The following is a 24,295-nucleotide window of genomic DNA, read 5'->3' as shown; positions in this document are numbered from 1 at the left end:
CGGACATTGATGACATCTGGATACAGCCTGTGCACATTGAGCTGACTCGATCCACCTGACTATGCCCTCCGGGGCTTTGATGACGCATTTCCGGCTTCGGAGCATGCATTCCAAGCTGTGGAACGCATGACTTTCGGTCCAGACACATGCGGTTGTCAGACACGTGGGTTAGGTGGCTACTTAAGGAGACTCAGGTAAGGAGATTGTCTGATGATATTCCAGCTGATGATATTCCTCTGACAAACTTGCTTTTGTTGATGTTCTGTTGCCCTGGTTGTATGTCTTGAGAAAGGTCTCTTCTGACCGAAACGTCGACTGACTGGAGATGTAAGCAATAAATTAAATAAATTACCTGTAAATTGACTATTGCTCTGGCGAGTGGCCCTTTGTTTTTGACTTACCTGAATATATCTGGACCCGGAGTGGTGCCAGTGGGGAGCACCCCGAATTTTGACCAGCTGTGGAAGATGTGAGTGCGGATCTTTGTTTCTATATAATATAATATATATTTTGTCATATATATAATATATATATGACAAAAGCACTTGTAGGGTCATAAACCGGATGCATGTATTAAAGACCACAGGAAAATGCCTGTGATTGAAATACAGACTTGATAGTGTTTGCGCTTTAGTTAAAGCCCCTGGGGTTATGGATGGGGAGTGAGGGCAGGCTCCATCCATTAGGCCCATTTCGAGTCTTCAGCCTGAGAAAAGGCTATTTAGCACTTGCACCTGCATGAGGCTGATAAATGTGCATCAGGGGTTTTACTCAGTGTCTCACTACCTGGGGAAAGAGGCAGCAGGCCTGTTAAGAGACATTGTGATTTATGACGGTGAGTACTGTGCATATGCCTATGTTTGTGGTAGGAGCATTAGGCCTGATGAGAGAGGGAATCTCAGTGTTTAGTTAGAACCCAAACAGGTTAGGATTTTTTTTTATGTTTGTCTTTTTCTGCACAATAATACACCCAGGTTATTGCCGGGTCAAACCGGGTCTTAGTGGAAACTCCAAAAAACAACCCGGGTCAGTTGACCTGGCAGTCCTAATAACCTGTGTCGAAGCGCACTGTAAATGGTGCCTGAAGCCAAATCCGAACCCGGGATGGACCCGTGTTCAAAATCCTGGGTCGGACCCGGGATTTAGGTGTAAAAGAGGTATAAACTAGCTTAGGCTAATTTCACGGAAACCCTGGACTGGTGTGCTGTCCTGGCTGCTGTGTTTTGAAGTGCCCATCTATCCCATCTACCCCTAGCTTGATAGATTATATATATATTATATATATATATATATATATATATATATATATATATATATATACTGTATACACACACAGCGGGTAAAATAAGTATTGAACACATCAACATTTTTCTCAGTAAATATATTGTAATGGGGCTATTGTAATGACAGTTTCACCAAATGTTAGCAACAACCCATGCAATCCACACATGCAAAGAAATCAAACCATAGATGTCCATAAATTAAGTTATGTGTAATAATGTGAAATGACACCGGGAAAAAGTATTGAACACGCTTAAATGAAATGTATTTAATACTTCGTACAAAAACCTTTGTTGGTAATGACAGCTTCAAGACGCCTTATGTATGGAGAAACTAGTCACATGCATTGCTCAGGTGCGATTTTGGCCCATTCTTCCAGACAAATATTCTTCAAATCTTGTAGGTTCCGGGGGCAACTTCTATGAACTCTGGGCCTGATTCAGACCCGGTCGCGAGCACTGAGCGCTCGCAACCGGGTCGATGGTGGCCCGCAGCGCATGCGCACAACGGAGCTGGCTCCGTAGTGCGCATGCACGAGGGGGCGAGCTGTCGATGTTGAGTGACAGCTCACCCCCTTTGGAGGGCGGACCGGGGGGTGGCTGCCCAAACGGAGGCGTTCCCGAGGGAACGCTTGCCGTTTGGGGGCGGCCCCACTGACATCACGAGTGATCTCAGTGGAGAACTTCCAGCTCTTTTAGAGCCGAAAGCTTTCTGGGGCTTGCAATGAATGATTGGCGCGATGGTCTGTAAGATCCGTGATACCTGCATCTGTTTAAAAAGAAAAAATGGCGTGGCCCCGTCCCACAAAAAACAACCAGCACCAGACTTTGGAGACCCAGTACTGGTTGTGCTAAAGGTGCATACAGAGCCAGGAAAGAAAGTTGCAGATGGAAAAGGAAAATAAGATGAGTGGCAGCAATAAGGCTAGATTTAAGTGGGCAGAGGCTAGAGTAAATAAGGCTAGAAAGGAGATGATAGATAATGAGTATATGGATGAGAGTTTTGGTTGTATCCAGGGTGATGAAGAGCTGAATTATGGAGTAGAAAGACTCGATAATGTCACATAGGCAGCGAACTTCAGGGACAGAAGAGAGGGTGATGATATCAACACACAGAAAGAGATGGGGAGGTGGAAGGATCATAGAAAAGGGAAAAACAATGGGTTCAGTCTTGGCCATATTAAGTTTTAGGAAACATTAGGACATCAAAGAGGAGATAGCAGAAAAGCAGTGTCATAGAATTGTGAGTGTTAATGTTAATGTTTTCAGATAGTATGTATTAGCATAGGGACAGGGATTCGGAGTCTAATACACCAGTAGTTTTTGCCATTGGACTCTTTCAAGGAGAGTTTGCCTTCGCTGAGTATGGTATGCTGGCCACAGTCCCATGGTCTGGTTACTAGTGTGATAAAAGGTACCAATCACTAGAGAGATGTGAGCAAGCTGGGATCTGGTACACTTGATTAAACCACAGGGGTAAATCAAGGAGAATTTAGAAGGAAGCGAGTTGGTACACTGGGAGGTAACAGATAAGTCAGGCAGACGAGCCTCGTACAAGACCAAGAACGGGTCCTGCGATCTCACTCGCAGATCCCCAGGCCACAGCATGATTGACATGCTGCAGTATTTGGGGGGCAGAGCGGGAGGCGCAGCTGGCCAGTGTTCCCAGAAATGGGGGTGTGATGCTCCAGTTTTCTGGGATGGACGAGGCCAGGGTCTGCATAAGTGAACAGCGATATTCTGGTCTCGCAAGCTGCCAGGAACATACGTATTACCGATGGTCTCAATGGTGATCTTAGGCAGCGAAAACGGGCTCTGCACTCGGATTGCAGATGCAGCAAAGAAGTGTCTATTTCCTATAGACACCTCCTGCTGCATTTCAGTTGGAAGGTATTACAGAGCCATTTCTTTGCGGCTGTGTAATACAGTCCATCTCTGAATCAGGCCTATTGTCCACACTGCTAGACAGGGGTATGTCCTGCTTCACACTACCTAGTGAACGCAGTATTGCTTGTATATTTGAAGTTGATGGGAAGGGATTGGAGATGGGCCTCACACTGGCAAAAATTATACCCATGCAATTTCAGTGGTGTGCCACTACTCTTTAGTGAGCACTACTATTGTATTCTCGGGGTGGTTCCTTCATGCCCAGTCTGATATTGTATTCAAAGGAACGATTTTAGATCAGGGATGTGGACAGCATTTGTTAACACCATCAGCCAGAGGGCCTGATTCATTACCTATCAGAACTGCGATTACACGCGCAATCCGATTGTTGCATACTGCGCATGCATGTGCGCGAAGATTCCACTGTGATCGGACTGCGATCGCAGTGAATACGCAGACCCCTCGCAGAGTGATTGACAGGAAGTGAGGATCTGGGGGGGTGATGGGGGTCGGCAAAACGCAGGCGTGCCAGTCCGTTTGAACGCCATACAGGGGCGTGCATAAATTAGCCATTGCAATGCCATATGCAGCTTGGGCTTCACTGCATGCGATGAGGTTAGCAATTCCTGAGTAATCTCACACCTTGTGCAAGTGTGCGTGAGGCTCGTGATGTCAGTGGGGCCGGCTTCTGAAGGTAGGCGTTCCCTTGGGAACGCCTCCGTCTGGCAGGCACGCCCCCGGCACGCCCACCAAAGAGGGCGTGCTGTCAATCAACATCGACAGCACGCCCCCTTTGATCAGACACTACGAGTGAAGTAAAGTCCTTCGCTCGTCGCGTCTCGCGCATGCGCACGACGGAGCTCCCTCCGTCGTGCGCATGCGCAGTGCAGACCATCGACCCACTTGCGAGCGGACAGCCACTCGCGAGTGGGTCTGAATCAGGGCCTATGTTCAATATATTTGCAAAGCGCCAGGCTGCGTCAAGGCCTGGCGCTTTGCAAATATAAGGACCCTTTTAGACTAAGCAAACTCCCGGGTTGCTGCACATTCACGTGCAACAACCTGGGATTTTGCTGCTAGTCTAATACCCCTTTCACACTTGCTGAAATAACCCGGGTTACTGTAGAGAGTGAAAGGGCCAGGTTGGAATAAGCCTGGTCGAGCAACCCGCCATCTCAAACCTGGTAAAGAGATGGTAACGAGCTTGGGTTCAACCCGGGTCCCGTTCACAGCATTGGCACTTGGAGATCTCATCTCAAAGTGCCAGCTTGGCACATAATGGGTGATGACGGTGACATCGACCCGGCAATATGCCGGGTCGGGCCGCCAGTCTGAAAGGGTACTCAGCCGGGGTGGACTCATGTACAAAATCCTGGGTGCGACTAGGCAGTGCAATGTGAAAAGGGTATTAAGGCCCAAATTCAATTTGAGGCGAAAAGTGCAGACTTTTCACCTGCTGGACTTTTCGTCTCCTTCGCCTGTTTTCCAGGTGGAAAAGTATCGCGCGCATGCCCGCTATTCCCCGTATTCAATTCCAAAGTAGGCGAAATCGGGAACAGGCGATACTTTGATCGGCGAAAAAATACAAGAATTTTCTGGAAATAATTGTAGGACCCCCTAAAGATGTCCAGACCTGTGGGGATCACTATGGGTACCCCCATTTTTGCCTGCAAAAAAAAGTCGGGTTTTTAAATAGCCGCAGCAGGTGTTTTTTTTCCCGACTTTGAAGAAGTGATGCAGAAGGTCACTTAGCTTTTTTTTTTTCATTTTTAACAGTGGTCCCATCAAATTTGGGGAACCTGAAAATGAGTACTAGCATATTTTTAAGTCCCTAAACTAATTTTTTAAAACTTCTGCAAAAAAACACCTTCAGCTAATAGCCTATTCTACAAAACACCTTCCGCATACTTACAGAATACCCCTGAACCTACTTTTTTTAAACATTGTTCCACTTTTTTTTTTTTTACCCCAAAATTTAAAATAATTTTTTTGGGGTGTCCTGTTTTTTTTTTTTTCCACATTTCATTTTAGGGGCCATTCCCAAGGGTGCAGGCTATTTTTTTAAAGCCTGCACCCCCAAACCCCAATTCTGCACTTTTTTTCACCTGCTAAAGGGAAGTGAAAATTTATCCTTGTTTTTTTCAATTGACGTATTGCACCATCTACGAAAAAAAACGTGAATTTTTGGGAAATGTGCCTGGGACCCCCTAAAGATGTCCAGACATGGGGGATCACTATGGGTACCCCCATTTTTGCCTGCCGGTGGAAGTCGGGGTTTGTAATAGCAGCAGGTGCATATTTGCAGCTATGAAGAAGGGGTTAAGAATAGCACTTAGGAACATTTATTTTCACAAAAAAATAAACTATCAAGTTTGGGGTACATGAAAATGGGGGTAAGCATATTTTTAAGTCCCTAAAGTTATTTTTAAAAATTCTGCAAAAATGTACCTGCCGCTACTCTGCGCAATGAAAAAACCACCTGCCGCATACAAGGGATCCCCTGTGGATTTAACTTGTTTATTTTAGAAGTGTTTTTTTCATGGGTTTTTTTTCACCCCCCCCCCCCCAAAAAAAGTAAATTTTTTGGGGGGGTCCTGTTTTTTTTTTTTAATTTGACAGTTTATTTTTAAATGACATTCCCAGGGGTGCAGGCTATTTTTTTTAAGCCTGCACCCCTAAACCCCAATTCTGCACTTTTTTTGCACCAGCTAGAGGCTGTCGAATATTTATCCCCGTTTTTTTACATTGACTTTTCGCCCCGGCGAAAAGTCAATGTAATTGAATACGGGCATAATTGAAATAGGCGAAAATTACGTCATCGGCGATAAATTATCGCCGATTCCGACATTTCGCCTCAAATTGAATATGGACCTAAGTCTCAACCTTAATGGAGCATACACATGGTCAGATTTTTCTTTTGAACGATATCGTTTGAACGATTTTTTTTTTTCCAAACGATTTGAACGATTTTGCTAATGATTTACTCAACGATTTGAACGATATCTGAAGAGAAAGACCGATATCTGACAAATCTGACTGCAAACATGTTAGATGTCAGAAATCGTTCTCTAACAAATGTGAACGCGCATCGTTCATGCTTGTACACATGAACGATTTTTTTCAGCAGATTTGAACGATTTTTAAAATTGTTATCGTTCAAATCTGATGAAAAATCTGACCGTGTGTATGCACCATAATTCTCCATGGAGTATTACCATTAGGTCATGTTTTGAGGATTACTGTCTGTTAAAGCAGATGGAATAAGTACTGACTTTGCCTAATAGATCAAGCCACCTGTGCATGATTAAAGAAATTCACAAAACATGACTTGTTGGTAGTACTTGAAGACTGGAATGGCGAACATTTGATCTAGTACAGTGGTTCTCAAACTCTTTTCTCATGACTCCAAACAGTTCACATTTCCCATGTCACCCAGCAGGTGTACAGGTGTATTCATTACACACCGAAACATTTTAAAGTACCACAGGTGGAGCCAATTATTTCCATTGTGATTCTGTGAGGAGACCTGGAAAATATGACCTAGTACAGTGGTTCCCAAACTGGGTCCTCAAGGCACCCTAACAGTCCCTGTTTTCAGGATATCCATACTTAAGCACAGGTGACCGTTCGCTGTTTGCGGTCTGTTCACGCCTCTATGTCTGAACGAGCGAGCAAAACTTGCGTTCGTTTTTTGGAAAAATACGCCCCCTGGCCGCTCGCATCCTACGTCATGTCCGCTATTTATTAGATTAATCGAGTACATCGACCAGGGTATGAACTGCTCGCTATTCTTGTGGTTGGTTTTTGCTACCACAATTTTGCGAGCAGTTCTGACTCTAAAATAACCCAGTGACGTGTTCAATGACGCTGCTGTTTTAAATATGCACACCCATAAAACGCCCGTTTTGACCTTTAAGCACGCCTGCGTTCTGATTTCCACTCCCCATTTTCAAGCACCTTCCCCTGTTACCACCCACATACGCCTCTTTCTGTCACTCAAAATAGCAGGCATTCGCTATTTTGCGAGCACATGAATTTCGGCCGCACTGACTGGTTAGCGCATGCGTATAACGATCCGTACGCATGCACAGTTGGGCAAACATCGCTCGGAACGAACGAACAGCCGCTTACGAGCGGCTCTGAATCAGGCCCTTAATTAGTACCTGTCACTTTGATTACACCATCTATGCACAAGCATGGATATCCTTAAAACCTAGACTGTTAGGTCACCTTGTAGACAGTTTGGGAACCCCTGATCTAGTACACTGTCCAAAATTATTGTTACACTCTGGGGTTGCTATGGGCAACACATCCACTGGGTTCTCTTAATGTATCCCTCCCCCTCTTCCCGCCAGGCAGCTGGCATGCCATCAGCGTTCGTCCCTCGGCTGCAAAAGAGGAAATTTCCTGCTGCTAATGTTACGTCCCCCTCGGGAATGATGTCGCAGTCTGACCACCTACTATACTCACAAAATGGGGTCCAACAATGCTATGCCAACGTCACTCTGGGGGCACATGCGTTGGAATCAAGAGTGTGAGAAGGAGAGCTTAGTGTCTCCCGCCTTACGGTACTATCTGGCTGCTCTGCATATGTGCTCTGTACAGGGGCGTCTTAACAGAGGAGGGGGCCAGTGTGCACTTCCTGTGTGGGGCCCCCTCCTCTCTCGCCGGTGGCCGGCAGCAGACTGACATGGCTAGCCAGCCACCGTAGCCTTAGTAGACTCCGGGCAGTAGAGTGTGCCTGGAGTCTACTGCGCATGCGCAGAACACCGGAAAAATGGCCACGGCGCCCATTTTCCGATGTTCTGAGCAGCACTGACACCAGACGCGGGACCACAGACAGGTAAGTTTAAAATTATATGGGTGCAGTGTGGGGCCCCCCGGGGGCCCGTGTGCCCCGCACACACTGCAAACATTATAGATACGCCACTGGCTCTGTAGGATGATATGGGAGAGGGTGGATAGTATTGCCCCACTTTATAATTATTGGGGGTTACCAACAATGGGTACTTATGAACACTGGCAGGTGGGAGGGCTCTGCCACTGGGGATCTATTGCCACTAGGGGTGGGGAAAATGCCAATGTGGACCTGTTATTGTCCACATTAACAGGTCCACATTGACATTGGCACTAGGGGTGGGATGTACAATTACAATGGGGGACTATGCAGAGGAGATGGCTGGCCATTGTAAGACACTCTCAGGAATATTTTCTTCAATAAAATCTTTAAATACATTCTAAATTTAATTATATTAAAAAGTTAAAAAAATAAAATAAAATAAAACATACCAGACAATTTCCAAGCAGTTTTGCGCAGACAAAATTAGCCTGTTAAGTGATTGAATCTGAGCTTCCAAAACTTTTCTTTTGGTTCAATAACCATGGACCTGATTCAGACCCGTTCACTAGCAAGTGGCTGCTCGTTGCAGACGATGTTCGCTAATGTGCGCATGCGCATAGTTCGCAGTGTGCGTACGCAAACTAGTAAGAGTGATCGGAATGTGCTCGCTCGCCCTGTCAAGACAGCCCAGTGGAATGAGTGACAGGAGATGCCGTTTGAGGGTGGTAACAGGGGCAGGGCAGTAGTAACGGGGGAGTGGAGTTGCGGACACAGGCGTGCCAGAGTGTGTTTCAATGCCGTTTCAGAGGCGTGCATAATTAACAGGCAGCGTCATAGTACATGTCACCTGGTAGAATTTTACACAGAACTGTTCGCAGTGCTTGCGGTAGCGTACATACAACCGCAAGCGCTGCTGTGTGTTCTGATGGTTCCCGATGTACCGATGGTTGTATATACTTCCTGCAGATGACGTATGCTAGTGGGCGGCTAAAGACAGGCTGGTGGGCGTCTATATACCCAAAGTGATCGCTCGCCAAAACAAAGTGGGCGTGCTTATGTCTTGCTGTGCGAGCGGATGCCTTGACGTCACATAGCTGAATTTCCATACGCTGGGAGCGAGCGGCCGCAACTAGCGAATGGGTCTGAATCAGGTCCCATGTTTGTTATTGCAAAGCTTAATATGCCTAGACTGCAATCAGGTCACAATTGTATATAACCTATCCAGTATATACTTCAAAACAAGGTAACAATGTATTCCTACAAACTTTATAATAAACCATAAGTTGCTCTAATACAACCCAAGTTCCTGTCATTCATTACAGTATCACAATCCTCTGCTACAGCAATTTACCAGTTCAGATGGTGTTTTTCTCTTGCCAGCTTACAATTAAGGTTCTGGGGAAATTCATTAGTTAAAAGTGACTACATCAGCTTAAATAGCCTCACAACCAGCATTCACTAGGAGGAAATGTTGTGACCTTGCACTTCTAGGTCTGTACAATTTTAGGTCAACGCAATAACAGCAGAGTTGATGCAAATGTGTCTGTCACCCATTAGATCCTTTAATTCTAAAATAATTTGTGTTTACATAACTTACAGGAAACATTGGTTACTAAACCGTCATCCATTTTAAACGGATGTAGTCGACATCCCGGGATGCAGACGGTCCAAATCCCGACAGGTCGGGATCCCGGCACCAGTATCCCGACCGTTGGCATCCCAAAGGTAAGTATTGGGGTGTTAGGGGGAAGTTAGCGTTAGCTAGTGGGGTTAGGGTTACGCCAGTGGTTCCCAAACTGGGTGCCGTGGCACCCTGGGGTGCCTCAGGGTACTTGTAGGGGTGCCTCGGGTTGGTGGTCTAGTACCAAATAAAATTATATTTAGTCAGTGTGATAGGCAAAACCAGTGCTAATGACTGCCAATCATAAAATGTGTGGACAAAAAGAAGCGCAGCCCTGTCAACCACCACGTAACTGAGGGTGACATATAAGCACAATTTATTTAATTTTTGTTGAATTTCTCAATAAGAAACTTTGGTGATATTCTAGGGTGCCGTGATTCTAAAAAGTTTGGGAAACACTGGGTTAGGCATTAGGGGGGATGGTTAGACACCAGGGAGGGAGTGTTAGGATTAGGGTGTGGGGAGGGGAAGGTTAGGTTTAGGCACTAGATGGGGAGGTTAGGTTTAGGCACCCTAGGGGTTAGGGTAGGGAAAATACTTACCAGCCGTTCCTATGGGTGTTGGGATTCTGGCTGTCGGTATTCTGAACGGTGGCATCCCGACAGCCGAGATTTCATATGCAACCCATTTTAAATGTATTGGTATATTTCTGGTGCACTAACACCAGATATTCCAATCCTAAAAGCATTCTGTAATGTTTGAGATTTCCAGGCTCCAATCTTGGGATCGCAGAATTAATCTCAGGATTGGAATTAAGGGAAAAAGGAGTAAAAAAAAGAGAGTTATGGTAAGAACTTACCTTTGTTAACTGTCTTTCTTCGAAGTCCACAGGGTCCATAGGGAGACCTTGGGGTGTAGGTTGGGTCTGGATCCCGGGCACCACGCAGTTAAAGCTTTTGCTCCCAGGATGCACTGGTCCATCCTTCCTATACCCCGCCCCCCAAGCCAGAGGCACCTCAGTTGGTAAGTAGCCAAAGGCCGGAGGAGGATAAGAGAGAACGAAGACTGGTACACACAAGAATCACACTCTCACAGAGAGGGGGATGGGAAACCAGTGACCAGAAATATAGCCCATATTAAGCCAGGTGCGTCATGGCGGGTGCCCTGTGGACCCTATGGACTTCGAAGAAAGAGAGTTAACAAAGGTAAGTTCTTACTATAACTCTAAGTTTCTTCTTCAGGGTCCATAGGCTCCACAGGGAGACCTTGGGGATGTCCCAAAGCAGTCCTTTTAAGGGTGTGGATGCTCCTGCGCTGAGAGGAGAATCCGGCGCCCAAGGGAAGCATCCTGAGAGGCTAATGTATCAAATGCATAGAACCTTAGAAAGGTCTGAATGGAAGACCACGTGGCCGCCTTACAAAGCTGAACAGCCAAGCAGCAACGGCAAGCCGCCCACGAGGGGCCCACAGACCGAGTAGAATGAGCAGTAACAGAAGCCGGAACAGGCAAGCCTGCCTTCGTGTAAGCCTCTGAAATAGTCATACAAAGCCAACTGGCCAATGTTTTATTGGCTGACCATCCCTTTTTGTGAAATCCATAGATCACAAACAAGGAGTCCGATTTCCAAATGGAACTGGTACGGTCCACAGAAATCCTCAGAGCGCTGACCATATCCAATGAGGCCTCACAAGCCGAGAGGTCTGGTGACTGAAAGGCTAGTACTATAATATCTTGTTTATATGGAAATGAGAAACCACCTTAGGAAGAAACTCAGGGCAAGTGCGAAGCTCAGCCCTGTCCTGGTGAAATATCAGAAAGGGGGGATGACAGAAGAGCGCCCCCAATTCTGACACCCTCCTGGCAGTGCAATAGCCAGAAGAAAAAGTCTTCACTGTGAACCACTTGAGTTCTACAGAGTCCAGGGATACAAATGGAGGACCCTGGAAGGCACGAAGAACTATGGACAAATCCTATGGAGCCATTGGAAGGACAAAGGGAGGTTGAATCTGGAAGACACAAAATCTACGCTGGAACCAAATGGATAGAACAGAGACATGCACTTTCAGTGAAGCAAGGCGAAGTCCAAGGTCCAATCCAGCTTGAAGGAAGGCCAGGACTCTGGAAATCCTAAACACTTGAGGATCGTAGCTTCTGGTACGATGCCATTGGAAATATGTACACCACACTCTGTGGTAGATCCGTGCAGAGGCTGGCTTACGCGCTCTGAACATAGTGCTGACTACAGAGCTAGAGAATCCTTTTGACCTCAGGAGGGATGTCTCAAGACAAACCCGTCAAAGACAGACGACCCAGGTCCAGGTTAAGGAAAGGACCTTGAGGCAACAGGAATGGAGTATCGATGGAGAGACTCTGAAGATCTGAGTACCAGTGACGTCTGGGCCAAGCTGGAGTCACCGTGCCTCCGTCTTGTTTGAACTTCCAAAGAACTCAAGGAAGAAGGGGGACTGGAGGGAATAGGAATGCAAACTGGAAGGTCCACTTCCCTGGTGCATCTACCAAGGTTACCTCGGCATCTCATGTTCTGGATTTGTACACTAGCAGTTTGTGATTGTGTCAGCAGGCTACTAGGAGTTGAAACACCTCTTGGATAAGCTACCATTCCCAGGGATGCACGTCATGACGGCTCCCCAAATGAGAACTCCCAGAAGGAACACTGCAGAGATGGCCGGGGGATGACCCTCGGCCCATGTCAGAATGCGTGACACTTCTGTCATTGCTGCCCGACTTCAAGTGCCTCCTTGATGGTTGATGTAAGCCACTTTCGTGGCAACTTCAGACTGAACCTGTACAGGTTTTCCATGAAGTATGTGCTGGGCAGTTTGAGGGCCCTGTAAAGAGCTCGAAGTTCTAATATGTTGATTAGCAGGGTCCATCGCAAGAAGGTATGGACTTGGCTGCGTCCGACACACAGGTTGTGGCCCTCAGGTTAGGTTTCCCTATACAGGTACCGGCAAACTTGGTCGGTATGCAGGAGACTTGCGCATAGTTGACTAGCCTGGTCAGAACCAAACAGACGAGACGGTACCAGGGAGCAGACGTTAACAGGTCACAGGGAATAGCCGAGGTCAGAACCAGATATCAACATAGAACCAAGGGTGGGGCAGAATCAGAGTCATGAACAAGACAAGGTCAGAACCAATTATCAGGATATGCACAGGAACGCTGGAGTATGGTAATGGAGCCTATACTCTTTAACTGGAGTGCTCCCAGGAACTTCCTTATATAGGTCAGAGTTCACACAGTCTCCAATCAGTACTTCCCTAACTTATGTGCCCGTCTCTTTAAATCTTATGCAGAGCGGCGTGCGCGCTCCTATGGGAGCCGCAGCCGCTTGCACACAGCCACCGGAGGAGGGGAACAGCTGACAGCGGGCGCCGAGGATCTCCCGCCCACTGTCCCACGACGGCCCGGACATCAGCCCTGCCGGACCAGGTAAGCAAGACCTGGATTCGGCGACACTGTGACATTACCCCCCCTTCTAGGGGTGTGCACCGAACACCCCACAAATGGCTTGTTAGGAAACTTCTGATGGAACCTTCGAAGGAGTTGAGGTGCATGAATATCCAATGCCTTAACCCAACAACGTTCCTCTGGCCCGTATCCCTTCCAATCCACCAGAAATTGAACTGACAAATGATGCTAAATGAAACTCAGACTGCGCTAATCATGCTCTTATTGTGAGACAGCAAAATCCACACATACATAAAGATCAGTCATGGCTCCAAGAAAAAATTATATATGTATATAAATTTCTTTATTCTATAAATGATTCATATATCAAGTAAAAAACACTTTACTCACAATTAAAAAATAAATAAAAAGCATATATATACCTCTTGAAAACAATGTTACCCTAATGTATATTATTATCTGTATTGAGACATTGCTCATAAATTAGACACATTAGAATATTATGGACATTTAGAGTCAATTTTAAACCCTTAGCACCCAGTCCTGGGTATCACTCCAATTTGGATTCCCTTAATTATGTCCAAACATGTAATGTCACATATATACTATCTGGCCAGATTTGTATGCCGTTGGAATGAAAGGTACCTGTCCTAAGCCGTATATACCAGCGATGTAATGGCTTATTGAAAACGGCTTCCCAGGTATAGTAAGCGGCTGTCAGAGCTGGGCTGACTGTGACTGCGTGGAGCTACACACGCTGAGGCGTCTAATCGATGACGGCTTTCCAGGTGAGGTAAGCGGCTGCCGGGGCTGAACTGGTGTTACTCCAGTAAACACATGTCTCCCGCTGGTGTCCACTAGCCTGCTGTACACACTGGGCTCCAGCCTGTGAACGTCCACCTCTGTAGATGTCGCTATGCAAACGAGCGGTCAGCTTGTGTTTGGGATATTAGTATCCAAATTGGTCTGTCCATATAAATGGTGCCGTGCAGGTTAGGGGGGTCCTCTAAAGCACCAATGGTTTCAGAAGAGAGGTATGGAATATGTTGGGAACCCTAAGAGTACCTGGAAGTTTTAAGCGAACAGCTACCGGCTTGATGACCTGAAGAATCTGGAAGGGGCCAATGAATCTTGGAGCAAACTTCATGGTGGGAACCTTTAATCGCAAGTGCTTAGTAGATAACCAGACTTAATCACCGGGGTTCAGCACAGGAACCTTCCTTCTTTTCCTATCCGCTACCCGCTGATACCTGGAAGAGGCTTTACACAAGTTCTTTTTCACCTCCATCCAAATCCTGAATAAACAACTCGCTGTGCCACCAACAGCTTGGAGAGATACTGACTGAAGAGCTGGTACTTCTGGTATCACGGGATGTAGCCCATACTGGATGAAGAATGGAGAGTACCCCAATGACTCATGGTACAAATTATTGTGAGCAAATTCGGCCCATGGCAGCAAGGAAACCCAATCGTCTTGATTAGCTGAGACATATATCCAAATGAACTTCTCCAAATATTGATTTACGCACTCCATTTGACTTAAGTTGATGTTAAAGCATTTACATAACGCCCACCAGAACTTGGAAGTAAATTGTACACCACGGTCTGAAACCCATGCAGCTTGAAGATTTCCTTTATAAATGCTTCAGCCAACCTCTGAGCCGATGGTAACCCTTTTAATGGGACAAAGTGAGCGACCTTGGAGAACCTGTCCACCACTACCCAGATTGTATTGAACCCCTGGCAGGAGGGTAGATCTGTTATAAAGTCCATGATATATGAGACCAAGGACGATCAGGTACTGAAAGTGGACATAAAGACCCCGCAGGAAGTTGAGGAGGCACCTTATGCTGAGCACAGATGGTACAAGCTGCCACAAAGTCCTTGACATCGCAACGTAAATTTGGCCACCAATAACTCCTGAGGATCAGTTCCAAAGTTCTCCCCACTCCCACATGACCTGAAAAACGTGAAGAATGGGCCCATTGAAGTAACTTAGATCGGAGTTCGGGTGGTACAAATGTTTTCCCTGGCGGGATCTTGACCTTGGTAACTTCAACAAAGCACCCCGGATTTAAAATTGGTTTGTCTTCCTTTACTTCATCTTCGTGGGCAGAATTGAATACTCGAGACAGGGCGTCAGCTTTAACATTCTTGCAACCTGGATGATAGGTAATAACCAGGTTAAAATGGTCAAAAACATTGACCACCTGGATTGGCGATAATTCAGGCAATGAGCAGTTTTGAGATAAGTGAGATTCTTATGATCTGTGTAAACTGTCACTGGACATTTTGCCCCCTCCAGCAGATATCTCCACTCTTGCAACGCCAGCTTAATGGCTAGTAATGCCTTATCCCCAACTGCATAGTTCTTTTCTGGAGCAGAAAACTTACGGGAAAAGAACCCACAGGAGTACCACTTGCCCCACTTATCCTTCTGTGACAGTACCGCCCCAACTCCCACCGTGGAGGTGTCCACCTCCAAGAAGAAAAGCAGATTGCAGTCAGGTTGTCTTAGAATAGGAGCTGACATAAAGCACTGTTTTAAAAGAACAAAGGCCTCTTTGGCTGCAGTGGACCATCTCCAAGTATCTTGTCCTCTCTTGGTAAGCGCAGTGATTGGTGCTGCTATGATGGAGTAGTTCTTTATGAACTGGCGATAGAAATTGCAGAATCCTAAGAAGCATTGTATTGCTTTCAACCCAACAGGGCGAGGCCAGTTAGTAATAGCAGCTAGTTTTGCCGGATCCATCTGCAGGCAGGAATCAGAAATATCCCAGAAACGTTAGCTCTTTTTGCTCGAAGGAATATTTTTCAAGTTTGCAAAACAACTGGTTGGCCCGAAGTCGTGTCAGCACTTCACACACATTCAGGCAATGACTTGGTACATCCTCTGAGAATATTAGGATGTCATCTAAATATACCACAACGTATTTATAGAGCAAGTCCCTGAAGATGTGATTCATATATTTTTGGTAGATAGCTGGAGCGTTGCTCAACCCAAAAGGCATGACTAGGTACTCGAAGTGACCATCACGAGTATTGAATGCTGTCTTCCACTCATCTCCAGCCCAAATCCTGATCAAATTATAGGCCCTGCGAAGATCTAGTTTGGTAAAAATGTTGGCTCCTTTAATTCGATCGAAAAGTTCGGATATCAGAGGTAATGGAAATCGGTCTTTGATGGTAATAGCATTCAGGCCCGGTAATCAATGCATGGTCTCAGGCCTCCGTCCTTCTTTTTGACAAAGAATAGATCGGCACCCGCGGGTGATTTGGACTCCCTGATGAACCCACGTTCCAGATTCTCCCGAATATACTCAGTCACTGATTGGGACTCGAGAAGTGAAAGAGGAAAAGTTCTTCCCCGAGGTGGCTCTTTCCCAGGTAATAGATCAATAGCGCAATCCCAGTCTCTATGAGCAGGAAGTGTCTCAGCGGCTTTCTTACTAAACACATCTCGGAAGGACCACAGACTAAAAAATAGCAAGGGCGCCAGTGAAAGTGCACTGTGTGCTATACTGCTAAATCAGAAAAGCCGCACACCTATCGGGTGTCTGCCAAACTCCCAACAATCAAAACCTCAAAACAATAGATAGACGGCGCTAATCCAACATAGCAGATAGGCAATACACTAATAATTAAAATAATTAATAATTGTTTATTAATAAACACATGTATTGGATAAATGATCCCTAAATAGGATCATATGACAAACATGAAAGGACATAAACTATACACAAATTACAAAAAGAAATTAATAATAAATAAATAAATAAATAAACAACCGGTATAAATTGATCTCCAATTCCCTTAATGCAGGGTGCCAAAGTTCCTTTGCAGATTTAGATGGTGAACTGTGCACAGTGTAGACTCCCCATCCAGTAGTAAAAAGAATAAGCACAGTGATAGTGACACTGTGTAACAACAGGCCTCAAACTGATAATTGTGGCAACAATTGTATCAAGGCGCAATGACGATGCGCTGTACTTCAAAGGGGAGTATACGTTGATGGTAAAACAATAATTAATCGGTATTAGATGTAATGGATATGACTATGGGGGGGATCAACAGTACTCACTATCCTCCAATGGACAAGTTAATCCGACAATAATATGTAGAGAGCAGTCTCCGTGATTAATACCTTGATGTTAAGTAAAGTATCAAGTGTCCAACAGGATCTCTGTCTCCATATACCGCTCCGGTGGTCAGTGCACTGTGACGTCCGTTATCCTAGCGGCTGTGTTTGCTGGTGAATGAAGTGGGGGCTGAGCCCTCCTGGGTGATAATCCCATGATATAGATCACCTGTGCCACTCACAAATGCCTCGGCAAGCCGCTGTGGTCAGCCTCTGTATTGACTGCTGGAAGAATAGCAGGCAGAGTTGACACACTGCAGCGTGCAGTCTATAATGGAGTCACAATACCGGAAAGCGCACCCATGTCCATCTCGGAAGGACCAGTATGAAGCTGGAAGCTGAACTTCTGGAGAGATAACTGACCTCCGAATGGCTCGCTGGGGAGGTTTGATCTATGGCAAACAGGAACCATGGCATCGAGGACCCCACAACAGAATTTGAGGTTCTAGCACAGGAGAATGCGTACGGAGCCAAGGAAGACCCAAGATGACAGAAGTCTCGGCTGACAGAAGTATGTAGAATGCTATTGATTCTCGATGGAGAGTCCCTACTTGCATGATAATCTCTGCCGTCCGAGAGTGGATGGTCACTGTAGGAAGTTTATTCCCATCCACCCCGATGACACTGAGAGGTGTTTGGAGTGGCATAATAGGAATTCCTATCTCTTGAACTTTTTTAGACGTAATGAAATTGCCATCGGCACCTGAGTCCAGGAAAGCCCTAATGACTTCAGAGAACTTTCCCAGGACCAGTGTAACATCAATGGAGAACTGGGGAACTACACAGTTCTTTTGGGTGTGTTGAAATGTACCCAATCTGACCACCCCTCAATCAGTTAGGCCTTCCCGTTTCCTGGACGCTTTGGACAGCCGGAGAGAAGATGACCTGGTTCACCACAATATAAGCAAAGTTTTTTTTAAATCTCCTTTCTCTCTCTGCGACAGGAAGGCAAGATTTCCCAACCTGCATGGGCTATTCTGGAGGTTCCACTGTGCCGTGAAACGTGGTGCGAGCTTAAAGGTAAACTGACGAGACTGCTCCTTTTCTCTTGTTCTCTCCCTATGGCGACGATTCACCCAGATACACAGGGAGATCAAATCATCCAAAGAAGTTGGCAATTCCCTGGATGCGAGTACATCTTTGATCTGATCGAACAAACCCTGCATGAATGCGGCAACTAAAGCTTCGTTGTTCCATCCCAATTCTGAAGCAAGGGTTCGGAACTGCACAGCATACTGTCCTGCAGATTGATTGCCTTGTCTCAGCTGTAGAATAGCCAATCCCGCAGATGTTACTCGACCGGGCTCATCGAAGACCCTCCGGAAAACCTTCAGGAACTCTGCGCTATTGTTAACCAGAGGATCATTTATCTCCCATAATGGAGAAGCCCAAGCCAAAGCCTGACCGGACAGCAGCGAGAGCACGTAAGCCACTTTAGTCCTTCTGACCGGAAATTTGCTGCTTGAACCTCGAATTGAATTGAGCACTGGTTCAGGAGCTCTCGACAGTCCTTTGTGTCCCCATTGTACTTCGTGGGATTCAAAATGCGTAATGGTGCAGAAGCACTTGCAGCCTGTACAGTCACCGTAGGAGGTGGGACTGATTGTGACGGTGCCAGCTGAGCGGTACTGACTTGTTGCATTAAGGTCTGCAGACACTGTACAATCTGAGCTTGATCTTGTTCTTGCTTCTTGACTCTAGCAAGTATGTTCTAGAGTAAGTCTCGGGGCGATGGGTTACCAGCGATGGGTTACCAGCAGCATCCATGTTTTTGGGCTAGAGTATTCTGTCACAAACTCTCAGATGGTGTGTGAATGCTACCCATATTCAGGTAATTGGCTAGACCTATTCCTGAGGCGCGGAGTCTAATGTGCCGGCGGTTTTCACCAGGGACCCTCGCAAGAAGGTATGGACTTGGCTGCGTCCGACACATAGGTCGCGGCCCTCAGGTTAGGTTTCCCTATACAGGTACTGGCAAACTTTGTCGGGATGCAGGAGACTTGAACGTAGTCGACTAGCTGGGTCAGAATCAAACAAATGAGACGATACCAGGGAGCAGACATAAATTGGTCACAAGGAATAACCGAGGTCAGAACCAGATATCAACGTAGAACCAGGGGTCAGGCAGAAACAGAGTCAAGAACAAGCCATGGTCAGAACCAATTATCAGGATATGCACAGGAACGCTGGAGTATGGTAATGGAGCCTATACTCTTTAACTGGAGTGCTCCCAGGAACTTCCTTATATAGGTCAGAGTTCACACAGTCTCCAATCAGCACTTCCCTAACTTACAGTCAGGTGCATAAATATTGGGACATTGACAGAATTTTCATATTTTGGCCTTTATTCACCATCACAATGGCTTTGAAATGAAACAAACAAGATGTGCCTTAACTGCAGACTTTCAGATTTAATTTGAGGGTAATTACATCCAAATTAGGTGAACGGTGTAGGCATTACAATGGTTTCTATATGTGCCTCCCAAAAGTAATGGGACTATCAACTCAAAAGCTAATTCATGGTCAGGTGTGGGCTATTACCTCATTATTTCATTATCAATTAAGCAGGTAAAAGGTCTGGAGTTGATTCTAGGTGTGACATTTGCATTTGGAATCAGTTGCTATCAACTCTCAATATGAGATCCAAAGAGCTGTCACTATCAGTGAAGCAAGCCATCGTTAGGCTGAAAAATCAAAACAGACCCATCAGAGAGATAGCAAAAACATTAGATGTGGTCAAATCAACTGTTTGGAACATTCTTAAAAAGAAAGAACACACCGGAGAGCTCAGCCACACCAAAAGACCCAGAAGACCACGGAAAACAACTGTGGTGGATGACAGAAGAATTATTTCCCTGGTGAAGAAAAACCCCTTCACAACAGTTGACCAAATCAAGAACACTCTCCAGGAGGTAGGTGTATATGTGTCAAAGTCAACAATCAAGAGAAGACTTCACAAGAGTGAATATAGAGGGTTTACCTTAAGATGTAAACCATTGGTGAGCCACAAAAACAGGAAGACCAGATTAGAGTTTGCCAAACAACATCTAAAAAAGCCATTACAGCTCTGGAACAACATCCTATGGACAGATGAGACAAAGATCAACTTGTACCACAGTGATGAAAAGAGAAGAGTATGGAGAAGGAAAGGAACTGCTCATGATCCAAAACATACCACCTCATCAGTGAAGCATGGTGGTGGTAGTGTCATGGCGTGGGCATGTATAGCTGCCAATGGAACTGGTTCCCTTGTATTTATTGATGATGTGACTGCTGACAAAAGCAGCAGAATGAATTCTGAAGTGTTTCGGGGCAATATTATATGCTCATATTCGGTCAAATGCTTCAGAACTCATTGGACGGTGCTTCACAGTGCAGATGGACAATGACCCGAAGCATACTGCAAAAGCAACCAAAGAGTTTTTTAAGGCTAAAAAGTGGAATGTTATGCAATGGCCAAGTCAATCCCGACCTGAATCCAACTGAGCATGCATTTCACTTGATGAAGACAAAACTGAAGGGAAAATGCCCCAAGAACAAGCAGGAACTGAAGTCATTTGCAGTAGAGGCCTGGCAGAGCATCTCCAGGGATGAAACCCAGCGTCTGGTGATGTCTATGCGTTCCAGACTTCAGGCTGTAATTGCCTGCAAAGGATTTGCAACAAAGTATTAAAAAGTGAAAGTTAGATTTAGGATTGTTTCATTTGTTCCATTACTTTTGGCCCCTTAAAAAGTGGGAGGCACATATAGAAACCGCTGTAATTCCTACACCGTTCACCTGATTTGGATGTAATTACCCTCAAATTAAATCTGAAAGTCTGCAGTTAAAGCACATCTTGTTTTTTTCATTTCAAAGCCATTGTGGTGGTGAATAGAGGCCAAAATATGAAGATTCTGTCAATGTCCCAATATTTATGCACCTGACTGTATGTGCCTGTCTCTTTAAATATTACGCAGAGCAGCGCACGTGCTCCTATGGGAGCCGTGGCCGCCTGCACACAGCCGCCGGAGGAGGGGAACAGCTGACAGTGGGCGCCGGGATCTCACGCCCGCTGTCCCATGCCGGCCCGGACCCCAGCGCCGCTGGAACAGGTAAGCAAGACCTGGATTCGGCGACGCTGTGACAGTAGGTGAGCCGCCATGATAACCTCAATTTTTCTAAACACCTGTGGAGCTGTGGATAGTCCAAAGGGCAGAGCCTGAAATTGGAAGTGGCTGCTGAATGGCAAACTGGAGATATCGCTGATGTGAGGGTGCTATAGGTACCTGTAGGTATGTGTCCTGTATATCCAGAGACACCATTAAGTATCCTGAGGAATTTGTTCAAGGATTTGAAGTTGAGGATAGGCCGATGAGACCCATTTGGCTTCTGAACTAGAAAGAGTAGAATAATAACCAGTCCCCCCCCTGAGATAGTGGGACTGGCACAAATCCCCCTGCTTGCAGCAAGGACTGTATTGTAAGGCCTTGTTCAGGTCTGAAGGAAGGCCTATGTAAAAAAACTGGGGGGGAGGCCATCTGAAAAATGAGAGGGCGTACCCGTGAGAGACCCTTTCTCTTACCCAAGCATCCGTGGTGGTTTGGCACCAGCACTGGGCGAACTAAAGAAGTTGGCCTCCCACTCTGGGATATCCCAGAGGGAGGCCCATCCTGTCAGGCTGAGGGTTTATCCTTGGGTTTTGAAGCAGGGCATCTGGTGTTCCAGGTCTGCTTGGTCCTGGGTTTGGCAGCCCTAGTGGAAGCTGCCTAGGAAAGGACTAAACTTTAGGCTATCCCTGAGGACAAAAGGATTTAATGATGTAGTCCGAGGTCTGAGCCAAACAAGATCTCCCCTTGTAGGGTAACCCTTCTAGGCCTTTCTTGGAATCCGCATCTGCCTTCCATGAGCACATCCACAGGGTACGGCGGGCAGACACAGCCGGCGGCCGAGACTCTGGAGGTTAGGAGACTGGCTTCCACTGTCGCTTCTCCAATATAGGAAGCTGCATCTCGAATGTGAGCAACAAAAGACATCTGATCCCTAGAATCATCTAAGGGAAAAAAGTCTTCAAGTGCATCAGCCCAGCTCTCTATAGCTTTAGCCACCCATGCAATAGCCAAGGTTGGACAGGCAACATCCCCTGAAAGAGAGTATATCGATTTCAGGCAAGCTTCACCTTCCTATCCGTAGGAATCTTCAAGGAAGTAACCGTATGAATAGGCAACTTAGTGCTTTTAATTAAACGCATAACATGTGAATCCACTGCAGGGGGTGTTCCTATTTTGCAAAATGAGCCACAGGAAAAGAGTAACATGAGGTTAGTATGAAACCTCTTACCAGGCGATTGCCAGGCTGCAGCCATGAGTCCAGCCAGATGGTCCGATAGGGGGAATTCTGCAGAAGCTACTTTCTGTCATTTAAACAGATGGTGCTTGGATTTAGGGGCTGGCTTGTCATCTTCTTTTAATAAGATGGATCTGACAGCTTGCACCAAGACAGGAAGAACAATTTCTGACCGACTCTCATCCTCCTCCTGAGGGGAATCAGGATTAGAGAGATCAGCATCTGTGACGATAACACAGAACGTGTAAAGGATTTACTGGGTAGAGTTTCCCAACTTGCAACATGGTTTGAAAGGCATTAGATGTAGCCATCAGTCTCTGTACTGAGTTAGAGAGTACGTCTACCCATGGTGGGGGTACAGGAGGTACCTGTATCTCCTGAACCTGATGTGACAACCCCAAAGGGGCATTACGTCCTGCTGTGACAACCCCCTCGGGAGAATTACAGCCGGATCCGCTAGGCAGTCCGAAATAGTGGACTGTACCTAAACAAAGGAGTCCAGGTTATTATATATATATATATATATATATATATATAGCCCCTATCAAATCCTCCTCACTTAAGCCTGACGCCCATAATTTGCTTGATAGCTATATGGGGGCAGATGCCTGTTAATAGTCCTGCCTTTGCTACACATAGCTGCAGAGTAAATGGCACACAATATGGCTCTGGGTATAATGCAACCACCATGTATGAAGGATACTAGTATGAAGCAATATATTGATCATGCCTGGGTAAGCTGCAGGAGCACACAGCCAAAATATGGCACAGTGCAATGAATGTACGTGACAAAACCTCACAAATACTTAGTTCTATAAATGTGAGGCACATGGAAAACCCCTGAATACACCTGTAAGTTAAGGTAATAGACCGAGAAAAAAACACTGGTCCTGACTTATGCTTGGATAAGCTGCAGGAGCCCCTTTGCCTAAATATGGCACAGTGCAGCACACAACAGTATGTGTCAGACCTCACAAATATAATCTTTTATATATGTGAGATAAAAGAACCACCTTAACTACACCTGTATTAGGGCAGAATTAGAGGTATAGATATACAGTATGCTGACAGTTAGGAAACAAAGACACAGACAGGCAGAGCTAGCATAAGTCACATACAATGCAGAAAGTATACTGCAAAGTGGCATTACAATCAACTGTCCAGATTCAGGGCCTGATTCAGAGCCGGACGCTCTGAACGAGCGCCCGCTTTGAATCAGGGCGTTTTGGTTTTTTTTGGAGCGGCCTCCTGGACACTCGCATAGCTGTGGGTTACCACCCACAGCTTATGCGAGCGTCAATAATGATGGTCGCGATGGTCTTGACCATCGGGCTTGCGACGAGACCCTGCGGTAGGGTCTCGGTGACCGCAAGCCCTGGAGTGATTTGGGCTCTATCAGAGCCAAAATCACTCCCACTGACGTCACTAGTGATGTCAGTGGGGCCGGACCCAGAAGAACACATCCGTCTGGCAGCCACGCCCCCGGCATGCCCACCAAAGGGGGCGTGCTGTCACTCAACATCGACAGCACGCCCCCTTTGGTGTGAGACCTGGAGCAACAGCTTGGCTGTCGCTATCTGGGTCTCGCGCATGCGCACGACGGAGCTCCCTCCGTCGTGCGCATGCGCACTAGGGCACCATTGGCCACAGGAAGAAACAGCTCGGCAAAGCCAGACCGCAGTGGAAAGGTGCGCTGAGCTGAGGGGAAGAGCCGCTACAACAGGGAAGGCTGACTCCCCTGGCTGAATATTAACCCCTGGGACCCTGGCTTCC

This window comes from Taudactylus pleione, unplaced genomic scaffold, assembly GCF_031769625.1.
Source record: "Taudactylus pleione unplaced genomic scaffold, aTauple2 ptg000282l, whole genome shotgun sequence".
NCBI classification, from domain to species: domain Eukaryota; kingdom Metazoa; phylum Chordata; class Amphibia; order Anura; family Myobatrachidae; genus Taudactylus; species Taudactylus pleione.
The sequence above is the reverse complement of the archived record's forward strand: the minus strand, read 5'-3'. Positions refer to the sequence as shown.